The 12,555-nt window shown below is 38.7% G+C and overlaps 1 pseudogene; it reads left to right on the top strand.

Moving 5' to 3' along the window:
* Positions 1 to 506: 506 nt before the first annotated feature.
* LOC149193575 (putative protein S-acyltransferase 6) overlaps positions 507 to 12,555 on the top strand; it is an 82,268-nt pseudogene continuing 70,219 nt past the window's right edge.

Consider the following 12,555-nt stretch of genomic DNA (forward strand, 5'->3'; position numbering starts at 1 on the left):
GGCACTTTCTTTCCAAGTTTTGTACAAAATTCCTCATGGTCGGCACCCTTTTCACTGTCAAAATGGTTTTTGTTCTATCCCTGATATCCAAGGCTGCTAGTTGTTCCCTGGTATTAGTATTCAAAAAATGAATTAGTTTATTGGCCTGCTCAGACATGTTTCCCAATAATGTCCTAGCCTTTTGAATCTCAACTTGAGTTATTTCTATCAATTCAATTTTCTCATGGATTGTTTGAATTGATCTCCATTGATCAGTGATGGACTGGCCGATTTTAGTCCACAAAATTGTTTTGATTTCTACCAGAGTTTTATGAAGAGTGAGGTCTTTCTCCAAGGATTTTACCTTGTTTTCCAAGGCCTTTACTTCTCTAGTTTTTTCTGCTACAGTTATCTTGGATTTATCATAACTCACCTCTAGCTTGCCCAGTTTTTCTTTGGCTTCCTTTAGCTCTGCCATTTGGAGTTCTAAGGCCTTTATTTCCTTCATCATCTCTTCCATGCTTAGGATGGTGTTTGATAATGTTGTTGTTGCTGAAGCTGAGGTACCTACTGTTGATGTTGGGACAATGGGAGGGACTATTGTTGTAGTTACGGGAGGAGCTGTTGTGCTTATTAAAGCTGTTTCTGGTGGCCAGGAGGCCAATTCTCCTTGTTTTCCTTGTAATGCTATCTCTAATGCCTTTTCTGTTTCTGCAAATCTCTCATTCACCCTCATTAGCAAACTCACCATGTCCTCCTCTTCTTTCTGTTGTGCAACCTCTGTGGTTTGAGGGTGCATAGTAATTGGCAGCTTGATCTATTTCCTGAGAGCTGCAATATCTTCTTCTTTCTTTTTTATTAAGGCCTGTATGCCCTTCGGATCCTTGGGATAATGTCCCAGCTCAATGATAATTTCCTCCAAGGATTTGATCCTATTATCCTTGGCTAATGAGGAGGCCTTTTCCAATTCCAATTGGGCAGAAGTATTATGTAGTGAATTTTGCAGTTTGTGAGCCAATAACGCCTTGTCTGCCAAGGTGGAGTACACCATTTCTCCGGTTTGTTTATGTAATTCAATCTGGTCCATTGGGTGGATGTCTTTAGAGAGGACTTCCAGATTAGTCCTGATATAATCAGCAACTGACTGTGGCTGCGGCATTGCAGGCCTGAAGTGACTAAGGGTCATTTTCCCTTCCTGAATATCATAGGCTGCCATTAGCCTTTGTTGATTTGTCGGGGCCATTCTCAGCAATTGATTGTAAAATTGGAACCTTACTAGCTCATTTCTAGCCTTTATTTGAGTAAATTTTTTCTTGATATCTGAGCCTTGCTTGCTCTGTTGCCTGGTGGATGTAACCTCCACACCATGCTGCCTCTCTTGCTCTTGCTGATATGAGCTAGTTGATGTCTCCAAAATTGGAGGAGCCTGTTTTTCAGTTCATCCTTCACCTCTCAGGTTTCCTGCTATCTCTTCTGCCAATTCTTCTTCAGATTAAGGATTCAACCTTTGCCTCTTTTCCCCTTGCTGTTCTGTCGATCCACCTATAGGTGTGTCTTCCTGCCTGTCCCTTTTCTTGGCTCTTTCCTCATTGAGAGGAGTTTGTAACACAGGGATTTCAGGTACCTTTGTCTGTGTTGAAGGGCTTTGCCTCTTTGATGCATCTGGCTGATCTGCCATTGTTTCCTGATTTGTATGCAACACTTCCTTGGCTTTGGATGTCCCTGCAGGTGGAGTACTCTCTTGGGCAGGTTGTTGAGAAGTTGTAGCAGATGATGTGCCCACTCCAATATGTTGAGGCAAAATGAAAGGGACCTGTCGAAAAGAGTCCAGGTCGAGTGTTTTTTCAAGTCCTTTCATTGCTTTTTCTAATTTCTCTTCTTCAGTAATCTCTTCAACTAATGTGCCTTCTACCCATTCTTGTTGATTAGCATATTGTTCAATTTCAGGGATTTTGTGGTGAACACATCCTTTGAGCTTGTTTTTGACTCTTCTAAAACTTATGAAATGTTCAGGCTCATATGGTGACCAATGGAAACTTTGTTTCAGCGTAATTTGATCCCTTGAAATCTTATCTGCTTCTTCCCAGGATTCTTCCCTTTTATTGAAGATAAAAGTGCTCAATTGATTCCTTATCTTGAGCTGTGCTTTTTTCCTAGCACCATAGAAATGAGTCAAATCTGAACTACTAAATTGCCGGAAGTATTCCAAGGCAAAGAATCTCATAGGGACATACTTTGGCAGCTTGTAAGGGGATAATTCACAGCCATAAATACTGATCATAGTGTGATTTTGGTAAAAATACCAATCACCAATACTGTATTCCTTTGAGAGATGTAGAATTTTTTGTATTTCAGCAGAGAGCCTGGCAAGAGGAGTTGTCATCAACAAAGAAGTGGCTGGATATATGAAAAGGTCAATGAACTCACAATATGTATAAGGGAAGTTGTGGACCTCATGGAATACTGAGGTCCAAAAAGTTACAAACCTCCTTTCACCTTTGAGGTCCAATCTTCTAAGAGGAATTTGGAAACTATCAGGTTGATAATACAACAACAGGTGATATATGTAGGATGTGTATTTGAACACTCTTTCTCTGTCTAAGTTCATGAATTGCTCATAAATTTTATTTGCTATGAATGTGGCATAATCATACTTGACAGCAGGGGGCTATCCTAGAGTGAATATGGACATCAATACTAAAACAATTTCATCAATATGATCACTGGTTTTGAAACCCAGAATGTAGGAAATCATATCAGTAATGAGTACACTAGCCTCATTGAACCAGACTTGATTAAAAGGAGGTGGATACCTGGGCTGGCTTTCTGGTCTCATGAATAATCGAGCTATCCTGGTAATCTCTGAACTGGGCAGTTTGGCAGCTTGTTCAAGCAAGGATTTCACGGTGAGCGGAGCTAGAGGCTGAGTTGGCTTAAAGTTCAGCATCTCATTTATGGATTGAGGAGTAATATAGAAGAGGACAGTCCCAGATGGAGCCACAACTGCTCTTTGTGTGGGTTCATAATTTGCACAGCATAAATGGATGTAATCAGGGAGCACATTCACTAAAGGGAGGTAGTAGATAGGCATGCTAGATTCCCAAATTCCCAAGACATCAGTGTTACTTCTATAGCTATTTCTAATTTCACAAAAGGCTTGCAGGTGAGGCTTCTCACCCATCGTATCCTTAATTTGGAAATCCCTGTCAGCAAGGGGCATCCATTCCAATTCCTTATGTGGTGCATTCAAGGGAGCAACATTCAAGGCCACTGGAGCTTCCATACTTCAACTGCTTGTGTTTATAATTGGAATTTGGGTCTGTGTAGCAACAAAAAACATAGTACTGGCTCTAAGGTTTTCTGAGGAAATTAGCAAACTGAGTTTTATATAGAAATTTCCTCACTGGGTAAAATTCATAGTAAAAGATAAAGTCTATAGAGTTTAGTTGGGAAGATGAATAAAACAGTGGAAATGGTGCTCTTCTTGCAGGTGATTTGACATATTTAACTCAATATTTGGGCATTTTTTGGAGACTTTGTAGGCTGAAATGGGCTTGAATTTTAGTTTAATGGGAAATTTGCAGAGGAGAACAGAATTCACAAGTTTTCTTTGGAAAAATGGGTAAAACAGTGACTTATAATGCGGAGATTTGTAGGCTGAAGCGCATTTTAACTCGAATTTCAGTTCTTCGGGTGATTTTAACAGAGAAACTCAGAAAAATAGGGTTATACGGGCAATATCGGGTAAATACATGTTTTATAGGTGCCTGGTGCAAAATTCAGGTTAAAGACTGAGCTGAGGGGTTGAGCTGCAGAGTGAATTCCCCTGGGTGGCAGACTGTGCAGCAAAAATAATGTTTTGAACATAAATGACCATGCAAAGCTCGCACAAAAGGAACAAAGAGAAATGGACAAAAACGTCATTAAAACGACTTTTTAACAAATTTTTTTATTTTGCCAGGTTATTGGCGCGCTTTGGTTGGGTGACCTCAGCATGACATCATCTTTGTCGGGTAGCAAGGGGTACGGAAAGTGACTTGGCACTGACATGGCGGACACGGCGGACGGAACAGCGACGAGGTGGCAGGTGACATGGGCGCTGACATGGCTAGTAACGTGGGCACTGAAGTGGGTGGTGACATGGGCGACAACGTCAGCAGCGGGAAACGGGAGGCGATTTATGGTTTCATCGCACCGCCTTATGTACGATGGTGGTTTCTAGCGGAACGGACGCGATAAGCCATGGGGGCAACACGCGTCCCATAGTACGGTGGGAAAACCGCTTTTCGTCGGGGCCTAACGCTTGGTCATCGGGGCACCTCCGATATTAATGAGAGCCGTCCGATTTGAGGGATCGGATCCGACGGTTGACGGAGGTTTATGACACGGGGCCCACCCATATATTAACATTTTATAAAGTGTGCGGGGGGTTTAAACTTTGGTTATTGGGGTTTTATACGGTTTATATTGGCGGACTTGGTTATTTCTTTAACCAGAGGTTTAAACAAATCCTGACGTATCACGTTGAGGGTTGTTATTGGCCCCGAGTGTACCAATATCTCCCGACAAAATTTAAAATATGGCTATAACTTTAGCCACGGGGGGATATTTATGATTTTTTTTAGGGATTGTTATGTATATTTTAATAATAATAGGGGCAGGGATACCTTGCAAAGGAGGTATACAATAAAGTTAATGTTAATATGGTTTTTATGAATGGAGAACACTAGGTTTATAAGGTAAAAACCTAGGTTTTGGGGGGAAATGAAAAGGACCTTTTTACACAAGAAATGTGGCTTATTTGGGCTAAGCAAACACAGAGTTCTACTTAGAATTTTTCATGAAATGAAGTGAACTAGGACCACTGAGCAGATCCCAATGACCTTGAGGGAAGTTAGTAAATGTTCTTGGGGCAATGAGAGGGGAAATTAGTCATGCTCTACTTGAACTATAATCATCCTGGCATGGTACCTACGATAGCCATGAGATACATCATAAAAAGAACAAAATTGTTCATGAATTTGCTTCTATAACATCCAACTACCTACCCAACCTAATCCAGCTAGCATTTTTTCTTCATTTTGTGTGGATGCATTTGAACTAGCAAACCCTTTCTTTCTTTTTCTTTTGACTGCCCTCCTATCTAAGTCTGCCTTATTTCTTCCAAGGGCTTAGATTTAGCTGTTGAGACCCTTTGCTTCTCTACCTAGCTATTGATCTGCCAAGCTTAAACTGTTGGAATAGATCTTATTCTGTAGTTATAAAACAAGAAATTAAAATATGGAGTGGCCAAGATTGAGCTGTTTGGCCATCCATCAAGGGTGACAAAAGTCACTGATTGCATCATCTTGAACTTGTTTTCAAAAATAGGATAGTAGTGGCATTTTGACTAGCCACTTTCTTGGTCTTTTCTTTTGGGGTTCATTTTTTTTTTTTTGACCAATTCATTCTTTTTGCCCTTCGATTTTGATTTTAGGGCATACCCTCTTTACATTTTTTAAATTCTTTATTTTTTAAAATATGGAACCTTTGTAGCATGGAAAGGATGATCATATTTGGCATTTCCACTATCAATCATGAAATATGACACCTATTGGTATAGGAATCTAACAGTGGCTCCACTTGGGGATGGCTTTTCTAGTTGAAAAGCCAAGAATAACATGTTAGATGGCTTTATTTTCAACTCTTGCTGCAATATGAAACTTCCTTCTACTGTAGACAAACAAACTGAATCTCTGTAACATATATGCTTTTCTCATGAACTTGTTTGAATAGTTACAGCTCCGTATCTGACAGTTTGTCTGAGTATTTAGTCATCATTTTTTAGCTCCCAAGACTTCTTGCTTAATTTTTCCAATAGACTCAACATATCATACAAGAGTGGCTCAATTCTTCGCTTCTTTTCCTCAAAATTTGCTGTATCTTATTCCTTATCTTATCGCTGTAGTAAACTACTAAAAATAGACATTGTTATATACAAAATACAGTCCTAATATGTTAACCAAGAGGATCAAAATAATGATTGAGCATTCGCCCATTGACTGGCCCATCCTCTGCTTCTGTACTATCCAAACTTCCCAAAAAGTAAGTGTTGTTTCCTTGTACAACCTGAATAACGAAAGCTCCTTTCCATAGGAAACCAAATTTGCCATGTTTTCCTCTGTCTTCCCTCCTGGAATCTCATTTCAGCACTTTGTCTCCTATGAAAAAGTCCTCAGCCTTTGTCCTTTTATCAAAAATCCTTTTAAGTTTCTCTTGTAGAATCTGAGTTCTCTGACACACTTCTTCTCTAGTCTGCTGTAAATGAATTGTTTGATTGATCCTTCTCTGAATAACATTGGGTTCTGCTTGTATTTCTTGCAGCGATTTTATCATAGGGATTCCCGAGGATGAAGGGAATACAACCTCCATGCCATAAACCAACTCATATGGGCTTGTTCCAATAGATCTTTTGGTAGTTAACATGTCTGCCCACAATGCATTAACAAGTTTTTTGTGCCAATTCTTCTTATTCTCTCTCCAATACTTTCTTTATGATGTTGATCAAGCTTTTATTGGATGATTCAGCTAGACCATTACCTTGAGGGTAATAGGCTGTGGAGTGGCCCAAGGTAATATGGTATTTGTGACAAAAATTGATCATTCTTTTGGATTTAAAGGCAGCAGCATTATCTGTTATAATCTTCTCCAGACAACAAATCTAGATAGGATATTAGTTTCTAAGAATTGCATGATGATTGAGTCATTGGCTTGCCTACAAGGAATAACCTCTATCCACCTGGTGAAATAGTCTGTGGCAGTTAAAATCCACCTATGTTGGCCAGAAGAGGAAGGGTGAATTTCTCCAATGAAATCTAAACCCCATTGTTGAAATGGTCTTTCGGTGGAAATGGGCTTTAGAGGTAAAGGTAACAACTTTCTCTTGCCTTTAAAGATTTGACATTTGTGGCAAGAAACTACAAAATTTTTCACATCAGCAAACAGGGAGGGCCAATAAAAACCAGCTCTTAAGATTTTATCCACTTTTAACTTCTAATATAGATGTCCAGAATAGTCCCCTGCATGAATTTCTTTTAGTACTTTGTCAGTTTCATTCTGTGTTAGGCAATTCAGCAAAATACCTTCATGGTTTTTTTAAAATAAAACATTGTCTACAATACAAAACTTTGAAGCTTTCATTTTTAAGAATCTCTTTTTAGTTCTGGATAACCCTGGAGGAGCTTGCAGGTTTAACAATACATAAATTATATCAGCATACCAAGGTGATTGTAAGAAGGCTTGATTGATCTGTGGAGTCGCCATCTCCTGCTCGTTATACAGTTCATTGATGTCAAGGGCTTGAAAATTGGTTTCAATCATCAACTTAGCTAATCCTTGTCCTTTTATAAGTTTTGTTGGCTTAATTTCAAGGTCAGAATTTCTTTGACCACGACATTTGGGACATAAGCTATCACATGAGAGTACAAGATATAAACTCTGAAATCCTTGATGGCTTTTACAAGGGCATAAGTTTGTTTTTCCATGATTTGATATTTTAAAGGAGCATCTCTAAGTGCTTTGCTAAAGAAAGCAATTGGCTTCTCACATCCGTGGTCATCTTTTTGTAATAGGACAGCAGCAATGGTATGCTCAGATGCAAAGGAAAAGATTATGAAGTCTCTATCAAACTTCGGGCTTGTGAGGACCGGTGTCTTAGTTAAAGCTATTTTGATATCTTCGAAGGTTTGTTTAGCTTCTATTGTCCATTTGACTTTAGAATCTTTCTTCAGCATGTTATTCAGCAACCTTATTAGTTTAGCCAAGTTGGGTATGAATCTTCTTAGAAAATTGATCTTTTCTAAAAAAGCTTGTAGTTCTTTGATGTTTCTTGGATGAGGCACTTGGAGAATAGCTTGTATTCTTTCCGGGTCAATTCTAATGCCATCTTTTGAAATTATATGACCTAAGAGTTTGCTTCTTCAAAGCCAAACAATGCTTTCTTTGGGTTCAAAGATATGCCATATTTTTTGCAAATTAGGAACACTTGTTTTAAAGGTTTTAAATGTTCTTGATCTGATTTGGAAAAAGCAGTGAGATCATCAAGATATATGACTAGGAAATCATGGATTTCTTTTGCAAAGGCTATGTCCATTGCTCGTTGAAATGTGGCCCCTGCATTTTGAAGTCCAAAAGGCATTTTCACATATTTGAAGGTTCCCGAAGGTGTTGTGAAGGCAGTTTTGTCTTGATTATCCGGGTGAACTAGGATCTAATTAAATCCTGAGAATCCATCTAACAGTGAGATCCTAGAAGCTCCTACTACCCTTTGTAAAATGTGATCCATCTTGGGCAAGGGGTAATTTTCTTTGAGAGAAACTTTATTTAGATTTCTTAAGTCAACACACAGTCTTATTTCTCCCATTTTCTTCCTAGTGGGCACTAGATTTGAAATCCATTCAGAAAATATAATAGGTGCAATTATTCCAGCTTGGTACATTCTTTTAACTTCCTTTTCAATGAGAGGAAGTAGGACTGGATTAACGCTTCTAAGTTTTTGTTTAAAAGGTTTTTGATTTTCTTTTAAAGGCATTGTTTGTTGGATGATAGAAGTATCATAGGACTTGAGGTCCTCATAGCTCCATGCAAAGAAATCTTGGTACTCTTTAAACAACTCAATGTATTTCAGTTTTTGGTTGGGAGGCAAGGCTTTGGACAATTTTATCATTTTGGGGTCATCTGCAGTTCCTATATTACAGTCCTCAATCTCTGCAATTAGAGGCTGCATTTTTGGCTTTCTTGGTATATCATTCAAATCAAATATATCCTCCAAAGGAGTCAAGCCTGTGGGCAAAAAAATGTCCTTCAACTCAATTACTTCAGCTTCTGCCTCAACAATTTCATCAAGGTCCATTTGTTTTAGCTATTGTAAATTTTTGTTGGAAAAAATTTTTAGATGCAAAATATGATTTGATTTTTCAGCTGATATATTTTTCTCAGTTTTGTCTATTTGCTGTTGATCACAACGGTTGCTTGTGTCTATGTTCGTGCTTGAGAATTCCTCTTTCAACGTCAAGAAATTATTGATTTTTGTGTCATTTTCAAACACTTGCCAATTTTTTACATTATCTAGGACAACAAGCCTATGCTTAATCTCAACAGTAAAGTGGTGATTAGGCTCAAATGGCAGCATGCAAGTGCTGGAAAAAGTTGCCAAACTATGAGCATGTAGATTATGATTTCTTGGAATTTTGGTGAGCTGAGATTCTAGGAAGGTGTTAAGTATTTCAATTGCTGCCGCTCTATAAGCTCTTAGCCTATGATCATTTGTAACAAAGTTTCCCTTTATCTGTTGGATAATCAAATCTGAGTCCCCTAGAATTGAAACTTTAGTTGCCTCGAGACTTCTAATCAGTTTCAGTCCCAGCAAAAGGGCTTCATGTTCGGCCATATTGTTTGTACATCTAAAATTCAGCCTATATGCATGTCCTTGAGCATGGTCATTTTGCATGTTGTGTATCCAAATCCCTGCCCCTTCTCCCAATTTATTCACTAACCCATCAAACTCTAAGTACCATAAGATTTCTTGATTGTAACTAGCCTTAGGAGTTTTGGAAACTGTCTTAATGGGCAGATTTGGATTTTGTGAGTCATATGGTTTGGTTGGTTTACTTGATGCATCAGTTACTTCAATAAGTTTCAGATCTTGAGCAGTGGATTCTTCATTCATGCCTCTTGCTTGTGCTAATTCTAGCGACTTGCCATCAGTTTTGGGACATATTTCATCATTGTATAAGATAAACGAATCCATATCTAAATGCATGGAATAAATAGGGAAGTTTTGGGGTTCTTCTTGACTGCTAACCACATATTTCATCAAAGTTTCTCGGTACAATCTCTTTGTCTGGCCAAAGACTGAAATGGTGGCAGAAGACATATCTAGCTGCAAATATCCTTAGAGTTTTGCACCCTAAGATCTAGACAAAAGCATTCCATATTTAGGTGGGATATCAGCCACCACCACATCCATCAAAATTGCCTTGGGATGGTATTGTACTAGAGATACACACAAATCTTTGATGAGGCCTAGACACCTGACCTGGCTGGAATCAAATGAAAACAAGTCTTTATATGGCCGTGTGATATCTAGGTCCAATCTTTATGGGAAGCTCCTGAATCAAACATTGCATTATGTAGCACTTTAACATGAATGTTTAAGCTCACATAAAATGGAGGGACTCCTCCATCTACTGTTTTACCATTTACCTCAGGACCAAAAATTAGTTCTGGTTGGTCATCTCAAACATTGACTGCATCTCTATTCTCTGATATTTGAAGTGGCCTTCTGATTTGTTCCCTATAAACCGCATGTTTAGCCAATTCAGAGAGTGGAATGGCTATTTTTAACTTGCCTATTTCTATTTCTAGGTTGAAAGGATTTTCAGTTTGAATCTTTGTATTCCGGGCAGCAAGGTTTTCCTTTTCTGTTGTGTTTTCAGTGGTTTTTTCTTCATCATGAGAGTTGTTATGATCTAAATCTGCTTTGAAACTATTTTTAGGAGAGCTTTTTATATTTTCTTTTGAAGGAAAGGAGGCGGGTGGCTGATTTTTTGAGGGCTTCTAGTCTGTTATGTCCTCAATTGTGGGTTCTTTAGGGTTGAGGTTCGTTTTAGTAGGGAGTTCTGTCAAGGTAGTTTTATCCTTTGCTTTTTTAGGTTGCTTGGTGTCTTTCATCTTGCTAGGTTCAAGCACATCTACTGTTCTACTTCTCAATTTGTATTTTTTATGGACTTCATAGGCAACTGCATCATACCCTTCTCTGAAATCAAATGATTCTCCGGGCTTGGTTTGAAATTGGTTGAAAGTATGAGCTTCTTGGTCATCTTGTGTTAGAAAGATTTGTTGTTCACTGTTTAAACCCATTAGGTTGATTTGGTTAGCCTCTGTCGGCTCACTAGAGGTTGAGGCTTCAGCATAGTTCTCTTGAAATGGGGGTCTGATATTCTAATCAGGGCTAGCCTTCTCAGTGTTAGGATTTTTATTTTTTCTAAATTTTGGATTTCTAGTGGTGTTATTTGGTTGACCTTCCCAAGAAGATTTTCTTTCAATGGTTTCCACTCTAACACCCAGTCTATCCATGCCTTTGATGATTGCATCTAGTTTTTGTTCAAATGATGAAGGCTCTTCTTTCAAGGTAGTCCTTCTTTCGGCTCTAGTTCGGTCTCTTTTAGAGATCAGATTTGCCTCTACACTAACAGCTATGCTCTGCATGTCTTCTGAGCTGGCAGGAGCTCTTTCCCTTAGTTGATATGCCATGTCAGAGTCAAATCCATCGGGGAATTGGATCAAGGCTAAGTCAGGTGGAGGTCTAAGGTTTTGAAGGATAGCATTGTATATGTCGTTGAATCTAGCACAATAGTGTTGGACAGTTTCTTGTGGGTCTCTTTTTAAACTATCATATTCGGACAAGATATGCAGTGGGTCCTTCTTCTTTTCCCATATGTTCAAAAAGGTTTGGTACAGGGCATCCAAATCAGCAATTGTGTTTGCAGCAAGTGCCCTAAACCAAGTCTTTACATCACCGGTTAAACTTCGGACAAAAGTTTTCATTTTGACATCGTTGTCATCAATTTCATAGTTTTCAAAGTAATCCATCATTTTCATAGTATGTTGCTGGGCTGTGTCAGAGCCAGTACCATCAAAATATGTAATTTTTCTCTGATAATCTTGAGGCATAGCCCCTGGATTTGCAGGCAGCTATAGAGGAGCATATCGGTTTCCATATTTACAGATATAAATGGAACAACTGGTAGCAGAGGGATAACATCTGAGATAAATAGAGAGGATGGAGGAGTGGAAAAGATGCTTTGGAGTGATGATGGTGAACTGGAAGAAGGTGTACCAACAGTAGAAAGGACTGCTGGTTTTCCAGGAGTAAGCTCAGATTTGGTAAGGTTTTGCTGCAGTATATCAACGTTTATATCAACAGAATTTTCTAGACTTTCCTGTCTTTTAAGGTTTTGAGAGATCAAGTTAGGGTTTTCAAAAATAGCTGGACGGTTAGGATTAGGATTTGATCTAGTTTACCTAGTTTTCTTCTTTGGAGCCAGCTTCTAAATGTTTTTTTGGTATTTTATAGAGATATTTGAAGGATGATGCTTTTGACAGTACTTGTCTAGGAAAGTCTGACTTATGAAGGTCTTGAATTTTCTTAAAGCTTTTTGAAAACAGCAGGAATCTAATCAAATTTTTGAGACAGCTGTATAAATCCTAATACTAGGCTGGAGATTGACTGAAGCAGCTTTTATTTACTCCTGTAAATGCACAGAAAAAATAGTTTCAAAGGCTACTTAGCTAACTTCAGGCTCCATCTGTATCTTTAGAAAATAGATAGCAGTAACAAAGACCATCATTCAGGTCCCCAACGGAGTCGCCAATGAAGTTATCACTCAGGTTGTTCCCCAGAAAAATTCTTAGGAGGGAATACGGCGGAGGTAACCACTAACCAGTCTTTTAGCTGCAAATTCTATCCAATCTGCAACGAGAGAGGGCTCTCTCTTTATGATTTAGCTTTTTTTTGCTATATGTCAGGCTAGTTAT

The sequence above is a fragment of the Pinus tabuliformis genome, chromosome 2_2 (assembly GCF_031772625.1).
Source record: "Pinus tabuliformis cultivar Carrire ecotype Pingquan chromosome 2_2, CPIR1, whole genome shotgun sequence".
NCBI classification, from domain to species: domain Eukaryota; kingdom Viridiplantae; phylum Streptophyta; class Pinopsida; order Pinales; family Pinaceae; genus Pinus; species Pinus tabuliformis.